This window comes from Ictidomys tridecemlineatus, chromosome 10 (genome assembly GCF_052094955.1).
Source record: "Ictidomys tridecemlineatus isolate mIctTri1 chromosome 10, mIctTri1.hap1, whole genome shotgun sequence".
Lineage (NCBI taxonomy): Eukaryota > Metazoa > Chordata > Mammalia > Rodentia > Sciuridae > Ictidomys > Ictidomys tridecemlineatus.
In genome coordinates, this window is record NC_135486.1 from 53721938 (window position 1) to 53748425 (window position 26488).

At 36.0% G+C, this 26488-nt stretch overlaps 1 protein-coding gene, 1 non-coding gene and 1 pseudogene across 13 annotated transcripts in view; 1 reads left to right on the plus strand and 2 right to left on the minus strand.

Annotated features, from left to right (window-relative positions):
• Positions 1-26488, plus strand: part of Smyd3 (SET and MYND domain containing 3) — a 683600-nt gene that overhangs the window by 413334 nt on the left and 243778 nt on the right. The gene's annotated exons all lie outside the window — the stretch shown is intronic.
• On the minus strand, positions 16080-17229 carry LOC110598258 (histone deacetylase 1 pseudogene; annotated as a pseudogene).
• On the minus strand, positions 24896-25000 carry LOC120887791 (U6 spliceosomal RNA). The gene has a single exon (XR_005731114.1). It is a non-coding gene; the product is annotated as a U6 spliceosomal RNA (small nuclear RNA).

Consider the following 26488-nt stretch of genomic DNA (forward strand, 5'->3'; position numbering starts at 1 on the left):
AATATGTGATAATTAGGCTGAGCATAGAATTAAAATTTATGGTTGCCAATTAATGACTTTAAAGAAAATTTTTCCCAACTAAAAGATAAATAGCTTTTAAACACCAGTTTTAAATATACCAATTACACACAATTTTTTATGTGTGTTTTATTATCTAACAACATAGTAGCTTGTTCTGTTCAATCTGAGCATTTGAATGCAATAAAAGGTACATTGCATTAAAATAATTCCATAATCAGATTCATGACTATTAGGACTCTGCATATGTGAATTTGTATATGTTCATTCCCTTCCCACTTTATCCTAACTCTTTACTTTGTTATTGCTTTCTATTTAGTGCCCCTTCGGATCTCTGAATCAGGACTTTAACTCTTGGTGAGGAGTACTCCCCTTGCACCAATCATTGGTACTTCAGGAGGGAATCCAGGAGCATTCTCGTTTGGTGTTATATTAACCTGAAGTTTTTCATCATTTTGGGTGTTATTTTTCTAAAGACAAAATAGGAATTAATGGTGTGTATTAGTTAGTTTCTTGTTATTGTGACCAAAATACCCAACAAAAACAACTTGGAGGAAAACTATTTTAGCTCATGGTTTCAGAGATTTAGTCTGTGATGGGCCCGAGGTGGGGCAGAACATCATGGTGGAAAAGCATAGCAGAAGGAAGCTACTGAAGACATGTCAGCTGGGAAGGAGAGAGGGGGAGAGAAAGAGAGAGAGAAAGGTGTGGGGAAGGTGCTGCAGGGAGGCCAAACTCTTGTGACCCACCTTTTCCAGTCATGTCCCACCTGCCTACAATTACCATCCACTTAGTTCATTCAAACTAATGGACAAACTGATAAGGTTTCAATTCTTATAATCTAATTATTTCATCTCTGAACACTCCTCATTAACACAGAAGCTTTTGGGTGACAACTTGTATCTAAACCATAACAGATGTGTCAGAGAACTAATAGCTAAAAGCATATTATTTTGAAATGGACGCATTTTAAGGTCTCTTTTGTTCACTACAGAAATGCCCATATGTATTTCTTGCTAAATATTGGGAAAGTATAATTGGATCTGATCAGTATTAGATATTGTTCCCTTTTTCTCCTTCTTTGAGAATTAGACTCATTTGTGATGTCTTTTTTCACCTTCCATAAAGAGGTAAGGGGGATGTTATCAGTTCATTCCTCAGGAGAGAGAGAGTAAAGAAAAGAGAGAGTGCTATTGCTGTGGGATAGAATTTGCCAGCCCTCCCCCAGCCCCCATTAGTGTTTAGTGTGCCTCTTTGGTAGTTTTGGTGACTCCAAATCCCCAGGCCTCTCAGCCTTGAAGATGGTTTTAAAAAGGGCAGGGCTACAAGATGGCCACCTCATCCATGGACATGCTTCTGAGAGGGTGAGGACAGGGGCCTGTTGTGACTCATTTTTCTTCCTGTGGGGGAGGGGCTATACATAGTACACAGGGGGAAATGTTGGCTTCAGAGGCTGTATGTAATCACCTGCCCACCTAAGCATTCCCGGGGAAGAATTAGAGCATTTTCTATCCTGTGTCAACCTCAATGGGAGTTTAGCCCTGGGAGGTGACTGGGGTGGTGAGAGAATGCTGCTGCCTCTGCTTCAGGAATTAGCCTGTGGAAGATGTTGAAACTTGTTCAAAGGAGCTAGCAATGTGTGAAAGCAGCACGCTGGGCTGTGGGTGCAGCTCAGTGGTAGGGCGCTTGTCTAGCATGTGCAAGGCCCTGGGTTGGATCCCCAGCATGGGATGGTCATTAGTTGGGGGAACTGAAAACAGAAGCTATCTGTCTCTTTCATGCTGCTCTGTTTCCTGATTTGGGATTGTATTTTTTAGTTTGACTTAATAATATTAAATAATCATAAAAATAATGCATTCATGTAGGAATGCATGTTTAATTTCTGGCAACATTTTTTGCCTTAAATGCTTAGCATGATTTATTGTCAAGAACAAATACACTGCATCATGAGTTAGCTGATTAACATCTTCAGATAGGCCTACTCTCAAGGTTTTTAAAAATCTAATTTAGGAGCATAATGATCATGAGGGTGTTTTTTTGTTTTATGTGAAATGTGTTGGCTATGAATGTTGAGTTGAAGGTTATATGGTGTGAATCTTTCCATACACAGAAGAAAATTTTTATACCTTTGACAAATCTCACAGTTGGTTTCCTTTTATTACAGAATGAAACATTTTGATGTAGACATCTATTTCAAAACTTTCCTTTTCATGGCAGACTGAGGGGACATAGCTGTAGGGTCATGATGAAGAATATAGAGTCCAAAACCAGGCTAACAAGCTGTGTAACTATGGGCAAGTTATTTATAATCTCTGTGCCTTGGTTGTAATATCTGAAAAATGGAGATATTTCAAATAATGTTGGCTTCCCCCATTTTATTTGAGGTGAGAGCTACCCTTTTCTTCTGTGTGAACAGAACCTTGTCAGGGATTCTTTTTCCTCTATTGATTTTTGGTAGTTTAAGTTTTGAAAGGGAGATCATCTTTATTTTTACTTTTCCAGATGAGGCTATCAAGATAAGGCATGGACCCTTTCCCTGCTCTGTGAATGGTAATTCTGAATTGATAACTTTGCAAATATGTGGCTGTTTTACCTGCAGAACTAGTGCCCTGCCAAAAAGCCAGATTCCATATTAAGGAAAGTGCTTCGTTTGTGACTAATGAGAAGTGTACTTATTTTTTGTTGTCTGTGTGTAGTGTTGGGGATGGAATTCCTAGTTCTGCAGGTATTAGGTAAGCACTCTACCACTGAATTTCACCCCTAGCCTCTTATTGTGGTTGTTAGTGTAATGGTAACAAATTATTTTGGAGTGCAATACTATTGATAATATACTTATGTACGTTATTGTGCTTTTGTGTAGAGGTGAGGTCACCGTGGCTAGGGATTCGATTGGTAGCAGGTTGCTGGTACACCATGCTCTGGCTTTACCCTCTTATGCTTCCTGCAGCTTTTTTGGTTGCTTGCCAGTCACATCCTCCTTCTGAGTATTGCATTGATCACCAGACATATAATTTTGTTTTGTTACGTCTAATTTTTCCTTTCTATATTATCAGAAGAGGCTTTGTTATGAAGAAAGGTATAAAGTGTAGAATTGAGGGGACCATATTATATATACCCTTTTAGTAAAAGCAACTGTGAAATGAAACCTTTTTACTACTTGGGTGTTCTTTTTTTGCTGACCTGTATTTTAATTTCCACTGTCCAGACTTAATAGTCTTAATTTAAACACAAGTCATATAAACGAAAATCATCTGGAACTGATTTTTTCCACTCTAAACACTTCATTCTGAGCCCAGTTTCCAGGAGGCTCCTTCCTCCAACCACACCTCCAGATGAAAATCACTTAATTAACCGAGGAAGATTTAACCATCCTTAATTGCTTTTCTAAACAGTCACACATATTGAATTCACTTATGTTGAGAAGTGACTAGTCAGTTGCAAACCACAGATTCATGCTGATGGACCCTTCTCACAGTCTCTGGTTCAACCCAAATAGGGTCTTGCTAAGGCCCACTTGTTCTCTTCCAGCAACACCATCCCCATTTGGTGCTGGAGTGTGTGGCCTTGGTAATTAGCTGCGGTTTTCCTGCCTCATGAGCCTCTTTGGTCTAGACCTCTGTGTGCCTATTGCACATACAGTAGCGTGCATCCCAGAGTTCTGATTTCTCTTCCAGGTTGCTGCTACACATCTGTTTTGCATTCAAACAAAATAATAGAATATATTTAACTCAAGCCATTTATACAATTATATGTGTAATGCAAATAATCTTTCTTGCTAGATTCATGTCCAGGAGCAAGTTGTCATAAGTAAGTTTTTGAGCTTTACTTTCCTTGGAAAGCTCCAGGGCTGTGGGCTGCAGGAGAGCATTACTGGGTGGAGGAGTGTCTATTATTCTATTATTTGTACCAGGAGGCACAAGTCTGCAGAGAAACATTTAGAGTTGGAAAAAACTACAAATCCTGACATACCAAGTGATAAAAACCACTGAGTGATAAAACTCTGACTGAATTTTTAAAATCTTCTAGCCCAGGAGTTAAGAGGTAAGAGACTAGTAGGGGGAGTCTGAGTGGATGAGGGAATGTTTGGCTTACTTGCCAATCAGATAGTCTCAACTCAAATTACTGTTCCAATTAAGAACAAAATAAAATCATTCTCCCCCACTGATGGTCTGTGTATAGACAGATATGGACACTTGTGAAAAACAGACATTATATTAGAGTTTGATACATTTCCACATTGAAATAAAGTTTCTATTATTTTATCACTGAGGATAATTATGATCTTTATGACATCCTCTGTCTCTCTTGTTCTTCTAACTCTGTCTTAATTCAACTCTATTGTCTTCATATGGCTGTTATATTGATTTAAAAATGACTCTCCCAGCTCTTCATTCATCAGAACTTTTATTCACTCCAAAAGTTTGCTAGTTGAAAGAAAGACTATTTATACTGAAATAAAGTTCCGAATTCTGCCACTCTCTCTTCCCATCCCAGACTTTAATTATAAAACCACAATCACACCAGATAGTAAACCTTAAATATTTAAACATTTTCCCCAGCAGGGAGACAGCAGCACATAAAGCAACATGTAATTATACGGAAAGATTTATTTGTCCCTGACCCAGGAAGCTATGCCTCAGTGCTTTAAGATGATGAAGTCTGCCCTGCCCACCCTGAGGGAGCTAATGAATTAGCGTAAATACCTGTGAGTAAGGGAAGTACACTCAACAGGACAGATGACAAAAAAAGGAAAGCTTTAAGCAGTTAATAAGTATTTTAAAACATTGATCTATCAGACTTTCTGGAAAGTATTTGCTTGTAAATTTAGAATTCAGCTCAGATTTAATTGAGCAACAGTAGAAACAGTTATGTAAAAAACATGAAAAGACTAATTCCTAGCCCACATGAAAGAACAGTTTTCAGATGCTTTCTAAAATGTATTGTTTATACTCAAATTATTGAGAAACTAATTATAAATTTGTGAATTTATTAAAATTAAACCTTTTAGGATATCCACAAGCCACCTTTTATAACTTTTTTAAACTTAAAAATTTCTGTCTTTTTTTTTTTAATTTTGGGGGTTTCTGAGCCACCTTTTAGTAACCCAGTTTGAATGACTGTATACTTGAGATAATTGAACTGAATAGTCTTTAAAATTTTAAATCTGTAATGAATTCACAAGGAGTTTTTATCTAGTAATCCAAAAGAGTAGTAAGAGCTAGTATTAAATTTAGACATTTATATGGTGAGGAGTTTTAACTGTTACAAAGCAAGTTAATGACAGTTGTCTCATGCCAGGTAGTTTATAAAACAAAATCAGATATAAAGGAGAAAAATAAAATGAAAAGATTAAGGAAGAAGAAAGTCTGAGGTCTAATAAACATTTTTCATGGGTATGTGAGATGTTGGACCTGGAATTTGGGTTTTATGCCTGCTAGGCAAGTTCTGCCACTCAACCTCATCCCTAGCCTGCAAATAATCCTGCAATAATGAAGAAAAGGGAAAAGGAACAAAGAGAGTTTACTGTTTAAGGAGGCAGTAAGTTCCCTGAGAGCAGGAACTTTGCCTTAATTAAAGCAAATCCACTAACACCCAGGGAATAGTGTATTATTCAGGAAGTTGTCAAGGAATGTTCGTCAAAAATCAGGGTGCAGGGGAGGAATTAACAGGGCTTTGAGAGCATTCTCACATTTGAAATGCTAATAATATCTGGTGTGCATTTGTGATAATACTGTTTCAATATTTAATATTAATTTGGTTTTTCTGTCTGGTTGTGAACTTGAATTATATTTAGAGGTGATAAACAAATGAAGAGGATTGTATGTTTATACATAGTAGAACCTGAGCAAGGTGTTCTAATAGTCCACCTAAAATTACCTTAGCACATAAATCTGGGATTACCATATAAATAAATTTTGGCATGATTTCTCTGTTCACCTCAAAATTACTTCATTGATTTGTCCTTGTGTTCCTTTTAATAATTTATTTGTAAATAACTCATTCTACACATGGCTTTTCAGTAGCACATTGACTGATAAAGCAAGGTGCAGGACTAGACTCACTTCTTTGAGCTTCATTGCAGTTGTGAAGAAAACATGGGCACACCTATGTGTTCCTTTATTTAGGTTCACTGAATTGCATAGTGCTGAGCTTAGAACCAGAGAGGAAATATTTCCTTTTGTTACATTGTGCATTAAAACAGTGTGGATTCCTCCAGGACTGGGATTCCAAAAAAAAAAAAGAAAGAGAGAGAAACAGAGAAATGGAATAATGCTTTCATTTCTTGGAAGTTATCTACCTGCCTACCTACCTATCCATTTATCCTGCCATGATCCAAAAAGAATTAATGCTTTGAAAAACATGACTGCCACACACTTGCAAAGACAAAAATAAAGTGTAAGTGAAATAATCAACATAAGAGGTTAGGAAAGTAAAATCAGAATTTGGATTGGTGTACCAATGACAGGCTGTGACAGCCTACACTAAACCTGCTAAAAGTGTGACATTCATCCAGTCAATAAATAAGTATCAAACTGGAACAATTTGTCAGTTACTGTGCTGGACCCTGAGGATACCCAGTCCATACCTTAAGAATACAGTTAGTATGTGGTGCAGTGCAATGAATTCCACAGAAAGGACCAAGTATGAGGTCTTAAGATACCTAATTCAGACTGGGGGAGGGGGAGTTTCTGGGATGGTTTGAGTTGATGCTTCAACTAAATGACAGTGATCCATACTTTTTTTTTCTTAAGTTGTAGTTGGACACAATACCTTTATTTTATTTATTTATTTTTATGTGGTACTGAGGATCGAACCCAGCGACTCTGATGTGCTAGGCAAGCACTCTAACACTGAGCCCCAGCCCCAGCCCCGATCCACACTTTTTAACGAAGGCAAAGTCAAAAGGCATTTTAAGTAGAGAGGGTGAGTGGCATTATAGTGGGCAGAAACAGATGAGAAAGCGTGATGCCGTCTGCAGAGTGCATGTGATAGTTCAGTTTGACGGAACAGAAAGTGCAAAAAAGAGGAAGCATTGAGAAATGAGAGAAATTAACTGGGCATATCAGAAAAAGGCTATGCCAGGAGATTGGGAGCAGTGAGAAACCACCCTTCAGCAACTTGTAGCAGATGGACTGGAGGATGGGCAGGGAGACAAGATAGGAGCTATTGCTGTGATTCAAATAAGAGATGACAGAGGCCTGGCTTACAGCGGTGATGGTGGGAATGGAGGGAGAGTTATATATGCACCTTATTAAGGAGCAAAACCAATGGGATTTGGCCTTGAAGAGATGAGAGACAGAAGGAGTAGGAATGGAGATTATTCTTTGTTTTCCCGAATGGTCACTGTGCATCAAAAAGTTAATATAGGGAGCCTAAGCTGTTGTCCTTGAGAATGCCTGCTTGCAGTGTCAGCCTTTGGCTGCATCTGGCAACTTAGATTTCAGGAGGGTTCCACTACTAACCTTTAAAAGTGGCTCACTGTGCCGAAACTGTATAAGCAATGTGGTTCACGTGCTGTCTTTCTGGGAGTCTAAAATTAAACAGAGGCTGCCTATGTGATTGGCCTCCAATAAAAACCCTGAACACTGAGTCTCTAACAAGCATCCCTGGTTGACAGCACTCCACACACATGTTCTCACTTGCTAGAAGAATTAAGTACCTCCTGTGATTCCACTAGGAGAAGATACTTGAAAACATGCACTTAGTTTCCCCCAGACTTCTCCCCATGCACCTTTTCCCTCTGCTAACTTTGCTTATTCTTAATGTAATAAACTGTAGTCATGAGTGAGATTAATATGCCAAGTCCTGTGAGTCTTCCTAGTGAATCATTGAAACTGAGAGTGGTCTTATGTTCCTCCTGACACAGTCGCCTGTTGATACAGGTGATTAAGCTGGCTTGGGAATGGGAGCAGTGATAATGTTGTACTGTAAAATTTCTAATTTAGTTAAATTAGAAAATTGCCTATGTGCTTTACTTGTTTACTTTGAGTTAAAATATTTAGTTATTGATTATATGTTGCTTCCTAAAAATAAATCTAATGTTGCTTCCTAAAAATAAATCTACTAGGAAAATCTATTTTTTTCAACATGACTTAGTTCATTATTTCATTCAGCAAATATTTGCTGAAACTTTATTGAACATTTGGCATCATTTAGGCATTTTAATGACTTTAATGATGCTTAGGAATATGATTGATTATTTCACCTTTGAAAATGTGAATATTTTTATCATTGAGACATTTTCCTCATTCAGATTTTTAGATTTTAATATTATGTCCTATTTTCCCCTCAATTAAGAAAAACAGAAATTCAGTTTCTGGTTTGAAAACTATGAGCCACGGGGCCCCTTGCTCTGGCAGTACACATCTTTATAATAGAGCCAGTCTGTCAAGTCCATCAAGTCTATTTTCATTTCATGGCAAATGAATCAAAGGGTCCACTTCATACTACTGTTTCTCAGTTTTTGCATATTAGTGCTTATTTTGTTAAACTTAATACTTTTAACCACTGTACTGGATGTGAAAGAATTCCCATACCCCACATTTAGATTTATTTTTGTTTTTGTGTTTTGGGGTAGTGGAGATTGAACCCAGGGGTGTTTTACCACTGAGCTACACCCCCATACTTTTTTATTTTTTATTTTGAGACAGAGTCTGGTTAAATTACTGAATCATCCCATCTCAGCCTCCTGAGTCTCTAGGATTATAGGCATATGCCTCTGTACTCATCTACATTTGGTCTTCAAAGAGCATGTCAGCATGTTTTTCCAGTTGATGTATGTTCGTTGAAATACTCATATGGTACCCACTCACCTCCACTCATACGTCTTATTACAACTCTCTTGATCTATTATTTTATCATTTAGAATTTAAAAGAGTTTTAAATGTGTTTTTCTCTCAATAAAACCAGGATTTGGTTAGCAGTGAAAAAGAAGGAATGGATGCCGAGTAGGCAGCCAATATGTACAGTACGCCAGCTGTAGTCTCAGTAGCAGTGGGTAAGAGTGACCATTTCCCCAGGTTTTGATTGCCTGACCTCTCAAAATACCAGGAAGACAGAGTGGGTCCTGGATATCTGTCTCTGTGGGAGCCTGAGAGCTTACATCAGAGCTCAGATTTAGGACTCTTTCTGCAAATGAGGAAAAAATAACAGGCAACTAAATGTTTTCAATAAAAATGATGCCTGAAGGAGGAATCGTCATGACTGAGGGACCATAAAAATGTACTAGAAATGTATTAAAAATGAAACAAGAATCAGTGTCTCTTTACTGCCTTTTCTTATTTCCTTATCTCCAGATATCAAGAAAGATATTTTACTACTTGGGGAATGCCATGTCATTTTTATCATTAAGAAAAACACTCAGAATTAAGATATGATTAGGATAGGGTAAAATTTCATGAAATATTCTCTCATGAAAATGTATGGAACTCTGAAATCAGCTGTTTAAAATGAGATACTTATATTTGGCAGTTCTTGTCAGATATGTAATGTTTTTAAAAAAATAACCTTTTTTAGTTTAAAGCAATATATTTAGTGGTCTCTGGAGTGATTCTATTTGTTAACGCTGACAAATTTGAAATTACAACTTAAGTAGTTTGTACTGTCTATTCTATTTTAACTTTCATATTAATGTTTAAATGCCTTCTGTTTCAACATAAATGGATTTTGCTTAACAAACATTGCTAGTAATTAGGCTCTTACCAGTTTAAGCTGGCTTCTGCAAGCAACACATTTCTTCTTCATTAGTTCTCCTAATTGAGTTCCAGAAAATGAAATATTATTATGCCACAGAATAATTATATCTTATTTGCCATTTTTTAAAAAAAGCTTTTCAGAAAAGTTTTGGACTTTTTAAGGGAAAGGAACTTTTCTCCCCCTTAAATCCACCTATCCCTCAGCCTCAAGTATGATAATTTCTGATAACTTCTGAGATACATAGTTTTTAGCTTGTTTTCAAAACTATGCAATTCTTTGATGTGGCAATGGTTGGCTCAACTGACTTGTTAATAAACTGTGAGTAAATGATCCTTATGCCAGTGGAGTAGCGGGAGATGAAACACCTCCAGTTGATCAAACCTCTGTACAGTTTTAAAAGCAATGTGATTTTAATGTCTTCTCATTTAAAATTCCATTAATATATAATATTTATATTCATTTAAACTTAGTTCTTTTTTTTCCCTAAGTGCATGCATTTTATTATCCCAGAAGCTGCTGGTTTAGAAAACCTAGCAAAAGCATGCCATCTGACAAGGCTAGAACATCAAACCCAAAGGATGCAGTGCCTTTGTCATTGACTAGTGATTTTGAAGTTTGTTAGCAATATAGATATGAGTAGGTAATAGACACACTTTCGTTAACTGTAAGAAGCAAAATCAATACGTTATTTTTATTATACTTTAAAGTCCTTCATGGTATTATGTAATTTTGAAAATTTCCAACAATTTTTTATTATTTCTTTAATAATAATAGTTTTGCTTTTCTGAGCTCCTACAATTTAAGTTCTGTAGAATAGCGAAGTGTTTTTGTACAGTCCTTCAGACTGCCAGCTGTTATACTTGGCTATAAAAAGGCTTTCTTGAGCTTGCTCATTCTGATTTTTCAAAGGGAATCTTCCAAGTGTTTGAAAAAGTGTAAAATTTTTATTTCCCTGGAAAGAAAAAGGCAGGGAAAAGGCCCAATTCTGCCAAAGATAAATGAATCATTTATTATTTTATAAGATAATATATTGCTTCAGGTTACTGCCTGGGGTTTGCATCCATCATTCATAATTTTATCATACATGTTTTTTAAAAGACTTTTTTGAGAGGTTTTGGGTTCATAACAAAATTGAAAAGAAGGTACAGAAATATGACATATCTGCTCCGTCCATGCAGAGCCTCCTCCATTATCAACACCCCCGCCCCAGTGGTACATTTGTTACCATTGATGAACCTGAACTGACATATTACTATCAATCCCCCAAAGTCTATAGTTTACCTTAGCATTCACTCTTGGTGTTGTAAATTCTGTCAGACAGATGTATGTTGACATATATGCACCATTATAGTATCATATACAGTAGTTTGACTACCCTCAAAATCATCTATACTCCATCTGTTCATCTCTTCTTCCCTATTATCTCTGGTAACCAACAGTCTTGCTACTGTCTCCCTAGTTTATCTTTTCCAGAATATCATAATAGTTGGATAGCGTTTTAGATTGTTTTCTTTCACCTAGTCATATGCATTTAAGATTCCTTTGTGTCTTTTCATAGCTTGACACCTCATTTATGTTCAGTATCGAGTAATATTACCTTGTCTGGATGCATCATGGTTTGCTTATCCGTTCACTTACTGAAGAACATCTTTGTTGCTTCCGAGTATTGGCAATTATGGATAAAGCTGCTATAAACATTTACATGCAGATTTTTTGTGTAGAAATGAGTTTTCAACTCTTAGGTAAATAGCAATGAGTGAAACTGCTAAATCATAGGGAAAGAATACATTTCGTTATGTTAGAAACCACTAAGCTCTTCCAAAGTGGTTACATCATTTTGCATTGTCACCAGCAGTGGAGTAGTTTCTGTTGCCCCATGTCCTCACCAGCATTGGTATTTTCAGTGTTCTGGATTTTGGTCATTCTAATAGGCATGTAATGGTATCTCATTGTTTTAATTTGCATTTCACTGATGACATATGATGTGGAATGTCTTTTCATATGCTTATTTGCCATCTGTATCCATTATACATTTTTAATTCAACAACTATATTTGAGGAACAGTAATGTATTTGAAGGGAGAAAAGATGGGAGGAGGGAAGGAAGGAAACATCTGTGAATCCAAACTACTACCTAAGAAAACTAGCTTTTGCTTGCCTGTCCGTCCATCCTCTCTCCCTGCCTCCCTCCTTTCCCACCTTCCTTTCTTCTTTCCTTCCTTTCTTCATATAACTCTACTTATATCCATTGTTTATTTTTTTTCATCATAAAAGTCCTTTGAGATAGATTCAGTTAAAATCTCCATTTAGCAGTTGAGAAAAACATAAGAAGAGGTCATATATGGTGCAGCACCAGGGAGGGGAACTACAGTGTGACTCTGGAGCATGAACTCTTAATCTCTGCATTAAACTGTTGAGTGAAGGAGAAATTCCCAAAGACAAAAGTTTTGGAATGTTTTGCAGGAGGTCCTTGAGTGTGAATGGAAATGCCTATTTTTCAGTGGTATTTTGACTGATCATGCACAATTCTTAGGGCTTTACCTGTCATTATTTCCCCTGATGTTTATAGGCCTGGTGAAATCACAGGAAGAAAGTTTCAGCCATGCACATCTGTGAAGACTTCCAGCCACAGATGGTGGTGACAAACTGAGCTTCATCATTTACTCTGTGTGCCCTAGATGAGTTACTTCACCATGCCAAACCTCAGTTTTCTCATCCTAAACCTGTAACACTGTTACTAGAGTAACAGTTGAAATTGATTTTCCTTAATTATTTATTGAATGAACGAGTTTCCTTTTTTTTCACTTTCTTTTCTTCTTACTTCCCAAATAAAAGAAAATTAGTATGCTTGGTAAGATGAAATGGGGGAAGGCAGGAAAGAGAGATGTAAATTATATTCTTGCTAATTTGCTGGTATCTTTTTTTCCCCTCATCAACTTTATTGAGCAATAATTTTATACAATTAAATGAATCTATTTAATTGGATGAGTCTTGACAGTTTCACACACCCATGAAACCATACAGTCACGATTAAGACACAGAATATTTCCATCACTCTTAGAAGACTCCCTGTTACATTTAGGGTCTTTTTTTTTTATTATTATTCTGTTTTGTTTTGAGATGGGATCTTGGTATGATGGCCAGACTGATCCTGAACTCTTGGGCTCAAGCAATCCTCCTGCGTTAGCCTCCCTATTAGTTGGAACTATAGGTCCAAGCCACTGCACTCACATTTATACTGATTTTTTTAAATTGTGGTAAAATATACATAACATGACCCTTGCCATTTTAACCATTTTTAAGTAGACAGTTTAGTTTTAGGATATGTGTTTTGTCATACAATCGCCACTCCCACCCATCTCCAGACGTTTTGACGGGAACTCTGAATCCATGCAACAGTCACTCCCGATTCCTTGTGCCAGCCTCTGGCAACCACAATTCTATCTTTTATCTCTATGACTTTAACTATTCTAGGTATCTCATATAGGTGGAATTATATCTGTTCTTTTGTGTCTGGCTTCTTTCAACTAGCATAATATCTTCAGAGTTCATCATTGTGGTATTTATCAGAAATTACTTCATTTTTGAGGTTGAATAAGTATGTATACATCACATTTTATTTATCCATTTGTTGACAGATAGTATTTGGATTATTTCTACCTTTTAGCTATTGTGACTAGGGCTTCTGTGAACATTGGTTTTCTGATATTTGTTTGAGTCTCTGCTTTCAGTTCCTTTGGTTTTATATGCAGAAGTGGATAACTGCATTATAGAGTAATTCTGTGATACATTTTTAAAGGAACATCCAGACTGTTTCCCACGGCAGCTGTCCCATTTTACATAACCATCAGCAGTGCACAAAGGTTCCATTTTCTCTATGGCCCTACCATCATTTGTTGTTTTGAATAATAGTTATCCTCATGGATATGAAGTAGTATCTTATAGTTTTGATTTGCATTTCCCTAATGATTACTGATGTTGAGCTTCTTTGCATGGGCGTAATAGTGACCCTTTGTACCTGTGGTTCCCCCTTTTTTGTAAGTGAGTCCTTCCAGGATCTACAGGGGATGCCTGGAACCCCCCAGGCATGTCTGACGTATAGACAGTACCAAACCCCGTATGAACTGTTTTTTCTATACATACCTATAATAAAGTTTAATTTATAAACTAGTCATAAGAAGAGGCTGACAGTAACAATAATAATATAGAACAATTTTAACAATATACCACAATAAAAGTTACGTGGATGCAGTCTAACTCTCAGATATCTTACTCTAACCATTTTGCGTAAAGTAGTCACTTTATGGATTATCTTATCCAGATTGCCAGCATCACACTCTTGTGTTTTTCTTTTTTGTTTTGTTTTGTTTTTGTGGGGGGCATTACTGGGGAAAGTAAAGGTTACTTGAACACAGGCACTGTGTGCAGAATGGTGCACAATTCAAACCTTACGGGTTGTTTATTTCTGTTTCATTTCCATTTAGTAATTTTTAGATCACAGGTTGGCCTCAGGTAACTGAAACGGCATACTGGGAAACTATCAGATAAGGGGAGACCACTGTACTTTTCGGCTTGTAACCTTTTCCAGTCCATCCTTTCCTCCTAGGTCCTGCCATTCATTGATTTTCTTTTTGTTACTATCTATTAATTTATTTTACATCAGTGAAATCATTATATGCCCTTACATCCACCTTCCTTCACTTAGCATAATGGTTTTGAGACACATCCATGTTCTTGGGTCTGTCAGAAATTTACTTCTTTCTATTGCTGCATAGAATCCCAGCCACTTGGGAGGCTGAGGCAAGAGGATCTGGGTGCAGTTCATCGTGTGTGTGTGTGTGTGTGTGTGTGTGTGTGTGTGATTTGACATTTGTATATTTTCTTCCAAGTAATTTCTCAAAGTAATTTTTCAGTTTTGGGGCCTATTTTTGGTTGTTTGCCTTCATATTGCTGAGTTCTAAGCATTCTTTATGTAACATAGATGCAAGTCATATGTCAGATATGCATTACAGATATTTTCTCTTTATCCCCCCACCTTTTGTGCATTTGTTTATTTATTTTTGCAGTACCTGGGATTGAACTGAGGGGCTCTCTACCACTGGACCACATCCCCAGTCCTTTTTATTTTATTTTTTTGTTTGCCACAGGGTCTGGTTAAGTTGCCCAGGCTGGCCTTGAACTTACGATTCTTCTGCCTCAGCCTCTGTGCCTTCATGCCAACTCCTTTTTGTTTCTTTAATGGTACCTTTTGAAGACCAAAGTTCTTAACTTTAATAAAGTCCAATTATCAATTTTTTCTTTTATGGTTCGTGTTTATAAAGTGTGTGTTTAGAGAAATGTATCATTTTATTATAAAGAGTCTCACAAAAAAGAAAATAGTATCTCATAAAAGAAACTAGACTACCAACTACTACCTGCAGAATTAGGAGAAGACAGAGGGCAGGCAATATGAATTTCTTAGCTCACTTGAGGTCAGTGGGAAGGTATGAGAGCAGAACCAATGTTAAAATGACTTATGTTATTTTTGGAACCTCAAAAGAACCTGAAGATCCAGCCACCCCTTCTAGAACACTCAACTAGGGCACCTTTACAAAGCTACTAAATAGGCACTTGGCATTTCAAAATTTTGTCTTAGGTCTACATAAAAATATCCCTTTCACTCAGACCTGGCACCTTTTATGGTTCAAAATTAAGAACTTAAACTGGGAAAGCTGGTATAGCTCATTGGTAGAATATATGCTTAGCATGCACAACGCCCGGAGTTCAATTTCCACCAAAAAAAAAAAAAAAAAAGCTGAGCTGTGAAAGGGCGGTAAGGTAGCTGATACAAGAGTTAACAGTTGCAGGGTCCTAAGTGTCCTAAGTCCTGCACTGGATCCTGCACTGAGCTCAGGATCCTGATTTCTGGCTAATATCTGGGAACATTTATATCTTATACATTTGGGGGGGGGTCTTTCTCTTTTTTCATTCTCTATTTTGACTATCTTGCTATCTTGGCTTGTTTTTTGTTGTTGTTGTTGTTGTTGTTTTTGTTTTTTGTTTGTTTTTTAATACTGAGGATTGAATCCAGAGGTGCTTAACCCCTGAGCCACATCCCAGGCTTTCTTATTCTTTATATTGAGACAGATCTCGCTAAGTTGCTTAGAGCTTCACTAGTTGATGAGACTGGTTTTAAACTTATGATCCTTTTGCCTCAGCCTTCTGAGCCAAGACAGCCTCATGGCACCTAGCTGTCTTGGCTTTTTTGTATTTAGAAGAGTTCTTGTGGCCAATCTCTCCCTCCTCATCAGAATCTAAGGCAAGTTTTTTTCCCCTCCTTTTCTTTTTTCATTTTATTTATTTATTTATTTATGCCACAGGAAAAGGTCAAGGTAACTTGTCAGGGTCTCCTTTCTCCTCTTTGCCAATTTCCTCTGAGTCAGCATCTTCAGGTTCTCAGACAGCTGCTGTTTGATCTTTTCCAGATACTCATTTGTGTTGTGGTCAGTCAAGTTGGAAAGACAGATCTAAAGCTTGAAATCTGGTGTAAAGTATTTGAATTAGGCATTGTATGGAAGTTTATTAGGAATCTCTATGTCCAGGGCCATACTCGTTAAGTATGTCTAGCACCCACTTCCAGTGTCAGCACAGACAGGTTGAAGATCTTCAGATTTCATACACATGGCATTGTTTTGATGGTCAGATCAAAGCAACCTAACTGATCCTCAGATAGGGAGTCTGAATCACACTATAAGACCACCACATTAGTTGGGACATCTCCATTACTTGGTTTGTGACCAACCTGAAAATGACCTCATCAGACTCATCATCAAGCCCATCTTGGAGCTGATAGTTATAATACTTGACTGTGCCAGTCCCAGTACTCCAAAGTCCCCAGTTCCAAGGAAGTACTGTTTGTATTTATTGAGGGGCACAAAGTACTGTTTGTACTTATTGAGGGACACAGTTATGAGTGGGTCTGTGCTATAGGAAACCTCTTCTATACGTTGCCATGTAAATATCAGTGTCAACTTACAGCAACCTATGGTGGTACTTCAGCAGCTCCTAGATGACCATGATGATATTGTTAACCTAACAGAAGCCAGATCCCTGTGGCTTATTTGCATGATGAAGGCCCAGGTCCAGTTCACAGTGATGACTATGTGATGCTTATTAAGTTCCATAGCACTTGCCATGGAACCATTGGTAGACAACTGTCAGAACTGAAATAGGTTATCAGATACTGAAGAATCCTTACCAGTACAAAACCTCTGCATCTGCTGGCCACCTTGGACCTGTTTGAACAGATGAAGCACAAGAATTTAATGTAATTATTGCCGTGGTGCTTGGCCACCTCCTTAGCATTGGCTTTGTGAGGGTGATAGATTTCCATTTTTCAATGGAGACTATAGTGGTGCACTAAGAATCCTGGATTCTTTGAGGCTTCTTTGGGTGGCCTTCTTCATGATAGTAACTTTCCAACATCTCCATCATAGTAGTAGCAGTCTTTTTGTCCTGGTGCCTGAGCATATGCCATGCTGCTCACCTCCTGACCCTCTCATTAGTCTATCCATCTGTCCTCCCCCATTTTTGTTTTATTTAAGAATTATTTTCTTTTGAAAAGTCACAAAGATTTTCCTCTAGGAGTTTTGTGGTTTAGCTTTCACGTTCAGATTTATAATCCATTTATTTAACTCTTAAATATGGTGTGAGATCAGAGCTGGTACTCACATACCATTCATGTATCCCAATTGGAAAAATTTTCCAGCATCATTAATTGAAAAGACTTTGTTTTCCCCCATTGAATTCTGTTTGCATCTTTGATGAAATCAATTGACCATATTTGTTTTGGTTTGGATATAAGGTGTTCCCCACAAATCTGCTATGTTAATGCAGGAAGTAAAATGATCAGATTATAAGAGCTATAACCTAATCAGTCATCCTAGTTTGCATGGACTAACTGGGTAGTAACTGTAGTTATGTGGGGCATGGGTAGCAGCGTAGGTGACTGGGGGGATGCTATGAAAAGGTTCATCTTCTCTGTAGCCCCTTCCCCTCTCTCTCTGCTTCCCAGCTGCTATGAAGTGAGTAACTTTTCTCTGACATGTCCTTCTACCATGATGTTCTGCCTAATCTTGGGCCTAGAGGGATGGAGTCAGTTTACCATGGATTAAATCTCTGAAACTATGAGCTCAAAATAAACTTTTCATCCCTAAGTTGATTTTGTCAAGTACTTAGTTCACAGCTTGACTGATATAACATTTGTATAGATTTATTTCTAGATTCTACATTCAATTCTTTCTTTAATGCCACACCATCTTGATTAGGGGAGCTTTTTGGTAAGTCTTGAAATCAAATAGTGAATGCCCTATAAGTTTTTCTTTCTTTTTTTAAAAACTGGTTTGGATTTTTAAAATTGTTTTCCTTTTTATATAAATTTTAGAATAAGCTCAATATTTTTTATAAAGCTTGCTGTGATTTTGATTGAAGTGGAATTGAATGTAGATCACTTAGGTGAATTTTGACATCTTACTTTGAATCTTTCCATCTATTAACATGGTATATCTCTTCATTTATTTAAAGATGTTATTTAATTTCTCTTAACTATACTTGCCTTTATGGATTGTGATTTAACTTAATGAACACCTATTATAAACCAGGCCAAATCCTAAATGCTATGCACTTAATCCACTATAATTACCCTACAAATCTGTACTGTTTTCACCGTATATAGATACAGCAATTGAGTCATAGGGCTAATAAATGTGGCAACTGGGATTCAGAAGAGAGCCATTCACTCCAGAGCCTGGGCTCTAGTTTCTAGTAGTCAAGATAATACCTTTGGGACATGTGTAGGTACATATATGAGGAACTAAGCCATTTTTGTATGCCTGTTTCTTACCTCCTGTCTTCCTGCAATCAAAATTAAATAAAGGACCTATCTGAGCGGATAGATACATCTGTGGGTGAATAGAGTGAGCTTTAGTTCCTCATCTCAAATTCACAATAGACTTGCTTATTGATAAAGAATCATGTTGGGATTATCTCTGAAATGTATTTTAATTAGTCTTAGTTTTTTTCTTTCTTGTGTGTCTTATTTAGATACCATCAAGCATAAAACATGTCTTATACTATCAGTATCACATAAGAAATCATTAGAATTCCCCAGAGTTGTGTAATCCCATGCCATCCTATTGATGTGTCTGTCACCTGACACCATCATCATGCCCTTGTGTGAGGTCTCACAATATGGCAGACTTGGATTTCACTGGATAAAAGTTGCCTGAAACTTTAGTTGTGCCTAATGGTTCTTTCTCCTCCTTTTAAAAGAAAAATGAATGGGCTGTTTTATAACCCTTTTTCAGTCCTCTGATCTTCAGAGAGGAAAATGTTAAAAGGCATGGTGCAGCTGTTTTATGTTGCAGTTTATAATCTAATTAAATGCATTTTATCCAGATCATTATGGACTTCATTAAAGCTGGACTTTTTATAAGAAAGATGATGAGCTAGATTTATGCAGAATCATTTGGGTCTTTTAAATTTTGTGATCATGCCAGCAGTGCCTGATGAAAATAAAATTTCAGATCTGCCTTTCTGATTTAGTTGTTCATTTATTCTTGGAAAGTTCTTCCTTCCAATTTTGCCTACTTCTGTGTGCATGCAGTGTTCAGAATAATTAATAAGAGAAGTTTGTTGTTTAGAGAAAGTACCATTTGAGAATGGTATTCTGATACATATGGGAAATAAAAAAATCTAAAGTAGTTGGCATGATCTATTTCAAAGAAATATGAAAATACATTTTCTTTGCTGTGTTTTTTAATACTGTAAAAGAAATTAGTTTTATGGCCCTCAGTTTAATTGCTAATTTTTCCAGCGTCAGTGATAAATATCTAAGATAGAAATGAATTGGATTTGAAAAGAGAAAGTGACTCTTGATAGTTTTAGTCACATAATCTATGCAAAGATTAAGAGTAATTTTCCCCTGAATAAATACATAAAATAAAGGTAGTGTGTTCATCTACAGCTAAAAATAGATAAATAAAAAGAATACTTAGAAGTAAAAAAAGAAAAAAGTCTAAATAATAGTAGGTATCCAGAGCATATGAGCATGGATATAAAGAAACCCTTGTACAAATGTTGTTGAAAATATCAATTTAATAAAGCTGTTTTTGAAAATTAAAAAAGAGTAATTTCCCATATTTTAGATGATGACCGACTTTTGTTGTAATTCCCTGGCCTGTTATGTTTTTAAAAATTAATATTAAGCTGCGGTTAGGGAAAAAATCTTATCTTTCCAAAGAATTGTACTTAAGATGTCTTTCTCTTCATAATTTTCTATTTCTGAATAAAGGTATATCAGTGGTCTTCAATTTGCTTACTCTTATAGCTTTGATTATATAATTCTAATGACATTTAAGTTTTCTTTCTACTTGGATAATTTATTTTGTCCATTTAACTGTTGGTCCTAAGCAATTCTGAATTGTTACTCCGTATGGGACAGTATTAAAATCTAGGTTCATGGTTAATATTTAGTTGAAACATTAGTTTTACCCAACTTCTTTAAGTCATGAAACCAGCCCCTCTCTTGCTACCTCTGGGTTTGTTTACATACATGTGTGCAGCTGTGTAATCATACAGACACAACATGCAACTGGTACAACATAACAAAAAGCCTACAACAACCTCTGTCCACAGTTTGCATTCTAAATTAGTTACAAAGACTAATTTTGCTGTAGTCATAGCTCTTAACTCCTGATCTTCATATCTATCCTAGGAATTCTTTTTGCTTTTTATGATTCTGTACACTGGACCTGACACTCAGAAACACTTCTTCATTCACATGTTTTTGCTCCCTTCATCATTAGTGATTAATACTGTTCCTCTTGGTAGACTACCTTAGATTATTCTAGGTGAACAGTGACCCAATCTGGCATGGCTTTGAGACCCTCATCTGTTGTCCTGCTTCCTATGCACCAGGGCTTCTTCTTTATCTGGTAACTGTCTTGATAAGTATATGGTACATTGATCCTTTTTGAATTCATAGCAAAAAATTATCTCTTTGTATCTGTATGCATGTGTTTTTGTGTGTGTGAGAGCCTGCCTGGCTGGAAATCATGATAGGGCTACTACTTCAGGACTTTCAGATGATGCTCTTAATTATAGTAAGAAAGAAAATTCTAGACATGAGTTTGGGTCTAATGAAAGCCCACAGTAAATCTCTTCGTTCATTTTGAAATGAAAAGAGTACTGTCTTAAAATTTTGGGCTATAATCTATATTCTGTGGAAGGCTGTCTGTTACTTGTATTAAAACATTGACTACTTGCTCTCTAATATTGTTTTCTTTACTGATATTATAATCAACTTCTATTTGACATTGTACAGTATATACCACCTTTATCTGAAAATTTGTATAGTTTCATCTTGATTGAGGCCACTATTTACCAGTGAGATATTTAAGTGGTAATTAATTCCTGAAACATTTAGATGGGTTATGCAGTAATTCTAACTTCTCCTAAGGATCTGTGAGCCATTCATTGAGTAGGTGTGAGAGGAATTTCATAGGCTTATTATTAGAAAATGTCAATTTATAGTGTGGCTTTATATCTTCTGCCCATTTTACATTAAGTGCTAATTTGTTTCCCAATTAACATGATACATAGAGTCCTAGCCCAGTTCAGCTGATTTTTAAATAGTTTTTAGTTGTCAATAGACTTTATTTTGTTTATTTATATGCAATGCTGAGAACTGAACTCAGTGCTTCATGCATGCTTGCCAAGCGCCCTACTACTGAGCCACAAATCCAGCCCTGTTCAGCTGATTTTATTAAGTATGTACTGCATGCTTTTCAGAATCTGCAAATGAAGTCACCACACACATACATTGGCAATTCGTGATCTGCAACTAGAACTGGAGATTAGTCTCCTCTATAGGAACATGTGTTTATCTGTTTGTTCCTGTATTTTTTATATTCTTCAATAATATCTATTTTTTATGTTAAAGTTATATTGTGTTAAATTTATCCTATTTATGTATTGCTAATTTTTATTAAGTGGTTTTCATTTGCTATTTATTTTCAGTATAAAGGTAGTGATTTTTACATAATTATTTTCATCTATTCATGTGAATAAATTTGCTTATTACTTTTAGTATTTTTATTAGAGATTGATTTTTCAAAGTATATAATCTTTTTTAAAAAATTTTTTTAGTTGTTGACAGACCTTTAGTTATTTATACGTGGTAGTGAAAATCGAACCCAGTGCCTCACATATGCCAGGCAATTGTGCTACTGCTGAGACACAGCCTCAGCACCAAAATATATAATCTTATCTGCAAGTAGAGATATTTGCTTCCTGTATATGTATATGTACATGTCATGTATATGTTTTAAGTAATTTCTTATTATATCAGGCAGAGTATTTAAAGCAACATTTAAATTAATGATAGTTACCCTGTAAAACATCTCATTTTAATAACAATGGCTTTAACACTTTACAACTCTGCCTTATATTTGCTATTGAATTTTTCAAAATTCTCCTTATCATATTTAAGCAGACTTCATCTTTTTATTTAAGTATTTTCACTAGACATCCTTTGTTATATGTAAATGTGGGACCTCATTACCTCTTCAACATCTTTGCTCAAAGTAGGAAATGCTTCATAAAATTGTGTCCTGTGAAGTTAGTTTGCATGTGCTTTGTTCTCAGTGACCTCTATCCTCTCTGCCAACCATGAGACAGAGCCCCACTCTTCTCTAAATAAGTTCTATTTTTATATACCTACAAATTTTGACTCTATGCCACCCATTTATATTAAGTCCTTTATACTAGAATTGTCAACTGGCTTGTGTACATTGCTCTGAAGACAAAGTAGACATCCTATAATAATCTGTTTTACATGGAGTTCTAATTTTCATTATAGTATGAACAGCAGTGTCTTCATCCAGAACATGTTAGGTCAGTATGTATGGGTATGAACTTGCTGAAGTTATTTCCTATAGATTGGACCATGAGTCATAATTTGTGCTAAAAATTAAATCCAAGTTATGTTTTTTCCAGCACAATGAATTCCTCTTAATTTAGAAATATACACTGTGAATCAGCCCAGAGTATATATGCATTTAATTTTTTATGATACTATTGGTTTAGAAGAAAATTTGAATATATGTTATTTTGTGGAATGATTTCTTTCCATTTTTACAATGAAGACTAGACAGGTTATAAAAGAATCTCACTGAAGTCCTGGAGAATAGCAGAGCACACCTAGAAGGACTTCCTCATCTCAACCACCTAAGGATACTGCATCAGTGATAGTTAATGCTGACTATTTCTAAATGAGTGTTCAAACTGATTTGCCTTTACCTGAAGATCCCAGAAGTTGTGGGTAAGAATCTTTCTGTAGTCTGCACTGTACTCAGGATTTTTGCCTCTGGCAGAGTTCTAACTCCAGTGTTCATAAGAAATGGGAAAACACACTGTAATGGCTTTGGGCCAGTGCCAGGGAAAAACTACCCCCGCAGACAATCACTTCCCATTATCCTTTACTGCACATATGATACATTATTCATCATTTTCTAAGCATGTTCATTATAAATGCTGTTTAATCACATTTTAAAGGTAAACAGCATTTATCAAATTATCATCTAGTATCTCACTCCAAGTCTGCCCTGATTCTTTCTCACAAACTTGTGCCCTGCAGGAGAACATGTGTGTTTAATTTTTGTCCCATTATTTGTCCAAAGAATGAGAACCACACATGTATCCTATTGAGTTAGTCTCTGTATTTCAGGCCATCCCCCAAATTAAAATAATTGTTGTTTTGGTAATGTTGCTCCTATCCCAAGATATAATTTCAATATATGCAGTACTTAACTCTTCTTTTCTGGAACTTTCTGGATATCTCTGTGTTTATTCAAGCATTTTGTATATAGAATACATGAGTGACTAAATGTTTACTTGTAGTTCTTTACATAATAATGTGTCCTTAGGGAATATTGGTTTAATTGAATGGCTACAATACATGGCAAGACTTTAGCATATTGTGTAATTTTTGTGAATTACTAGAAAATCTCAAGTTTTTTATTCTCCTTTGTCTAATTTTGATATTAAAGATAGTGAAGGCAGTTACTCCATAGACTGGACAGAATGAATGTGGTGTGTGTGTGTGTGTGTGTGTGTGTGTGTGTGTGTGTGTGTGATTGTATGTATTTATTTGCATGTATTTAAGGGTGAGGTTAAAGTAGGGAGAATGAGAAAAGAGAGAGAGAAACTTCCCCATGCACTTTGTAAATTTTATTTGGGCATTTGATTCATGAGATTTTTTATTTATTCCAGAGAATAATTTATTAATAGAGCAGGTACCATTCAGAGGCCCAGAAATAGCCCGAAAGAACTTAATTCAGCAAAAGGGATGCCAGGGAAATAGGTGGTTAAGACTTTGCATAAAGGTAAATGTAGAGTTCCTGGGGACAGGAGGGAAAGACAAACTGAATGGAGTTTAGAAAGGCTTTTAACAATTGAATTTGAGGCTCAATCTTTAAGATAAAGGAAGAGATAAATTGCCAGAAAAGGGAGGAAAAGGATTTCTGTGCAAAAGAAAAAGCATAAATAAAGGAAGAGATAAATTGTCAGAAAAGGGTTTCTATGAAAAGAAAAAAGCATAAACTAACAATAGATGAATGCAGCTTTGGTTTCTTCTAGAGGGATAGGCAAAACATTTTTTAACTTAAGACATTAAGGTGCCTATTGTAGAACTGGCTCGTTGATAATGTTAAATCATTAAGTATTGTAGATGATTGAACACTATTCACAAAGAACAAAAATTAATTACTATAGAATATTTTATGGTTTGACGTGTGCAGCAGTTGAATCCGATATACTCCTTGTTGCTTAATTTTCAGTTAGGAATTTATAATTTGTCTGAGTGTATCGTTCTTTTTAAAAATTTAAATTTATTTTTAACTGATACTTAACAAATACATATTTGTACATATCTAATGGGATAATGTGATGTTTTGATACATGTATGTATTGTGTAATTTTTAAATGAGGTTAAACATTTATCTCCTTGAACATTTAATCATGTTTATGGTAAAAACTTTTAATATACTTTTTTCTAGCTTTTTGAAATTTACAGTTCCTTATTGTTATCTGTAGTCACACTCCTGTGCAACAGCACACCAGTACTTCTTGCTTCTAACTGTAACAAAAATGTTGACCACTTTATAAATTTGCATATCCTGCTTGTATAGGGACCATATTAATCTTCTCTATATCATTTCAGTTAGTAAATGTGCTGCCAAAGTGAACACAATGTATGGTTATTTTAAAAATTTTTTGTAGTGCTAGGGATTGAACCCAGGGCCTTGTGTACACTAGGCAAACAATCTGCCACTGAGCTATACCCCCAGCCCTTTATTTATTTATTTATTTATTGGTACTGGGGATTGAACCCAGGGATACTTTACTACTGAGCTACACCCTCAGTTCTTTTTTTTATTTTTTTAAATTTTGAGATAGGTTCTCACTACGTTGCTGAGGCTGGCCTTGAACTTGCAATCCTCCTGCCTCAGCACGTGCTCCCACCCCCTATATATAATGTCTTTGGGCCATATTTATATATATTCCTTACCGTTTTCTGGTAAATTTCCTGTGAATTTCACTCTACCCTACGTTTTTCTTGTCATAACTTTCCCAATTGTCACAATATTTACTATATATCTGTGAATATAGGGCTTCATCTTATAAATATTAGTTAGCTCTGGTGATGGCCAGAAATACAATGTATGATCTATGTAATGGCAGAGTTTAGAGGGATGTGGCTACCTATTTTCTGTATATAGCCTTCTATAGTTTAAACACAGGCATTGGAATCACATGGACTTAGGGGTCACATTCTCAGTGTTATTTATTAGTCATAAGACCTAGGACAGATTTCTTTTGGGCCCAGTTTCTTTAGCTGTGAAATGAGTAGAATAAAACCAGTCTCGTGGTGGAGGGTATTAGAGAAAGTGTTTGCCCAAAGTGCCTCATTCTTATTGGTAGTTTTGTCTAGGGAATGTAAATTATGATTAAAGCATATGTATTTGGTCATACTTTTTTTCTTTTTAAAAAAATTTTTTAGATGTAGATGGAAACAATAATTTTTATTGATTGATTGATTTATCTTTATGTGGTGCTGAGGACCAAACCCAGTGCCTCACACATGGTAGGCAAACACTATACCACTATCTGAATTCACTGCAAAAGAGGTTATAACCTGTCTCATTCTCTTCTAGAACTAGAACTGATGATTTTTCTGATATATGCAGTATATTGGACCACACTTGGTATAAATAGCTTGCTTCCTCTGCCTTTAGGATTTCTTATTTAGAGAGCAGAATAATTGTTGAATTGTGTGCCGGATAGTTTTGGGGCTTATTGTGTGCATGCTTAGGGCCCCAGCAATACCTGGATACATACACAGATGCCATGTGTATATAATACTCCTCTCTCACAGAAAAGTTCAACTCTGAATAAGTAACCAGAAATTTAGTATTATCAATTCTAGAAAGATGTGTTAATTTCAACAGTTGCAAAATTTTGTCCTTTGATATTTCATATTGGCTTCATTTTGAAAAACACACTTGGGAGAAAGGGTGAAGAACATAAAATCTTTTCACTTTGTATGAGTTTATTCTCACCTTCAGGATTGTAGATGTTCCTGTGTTTGTCCTACCATGTCATTCTTTAACAATTATACTTCAGAGATAGAAAAATCATCTATCTTCCAGTTTTTTTTTGACATTTGTGCAATATTT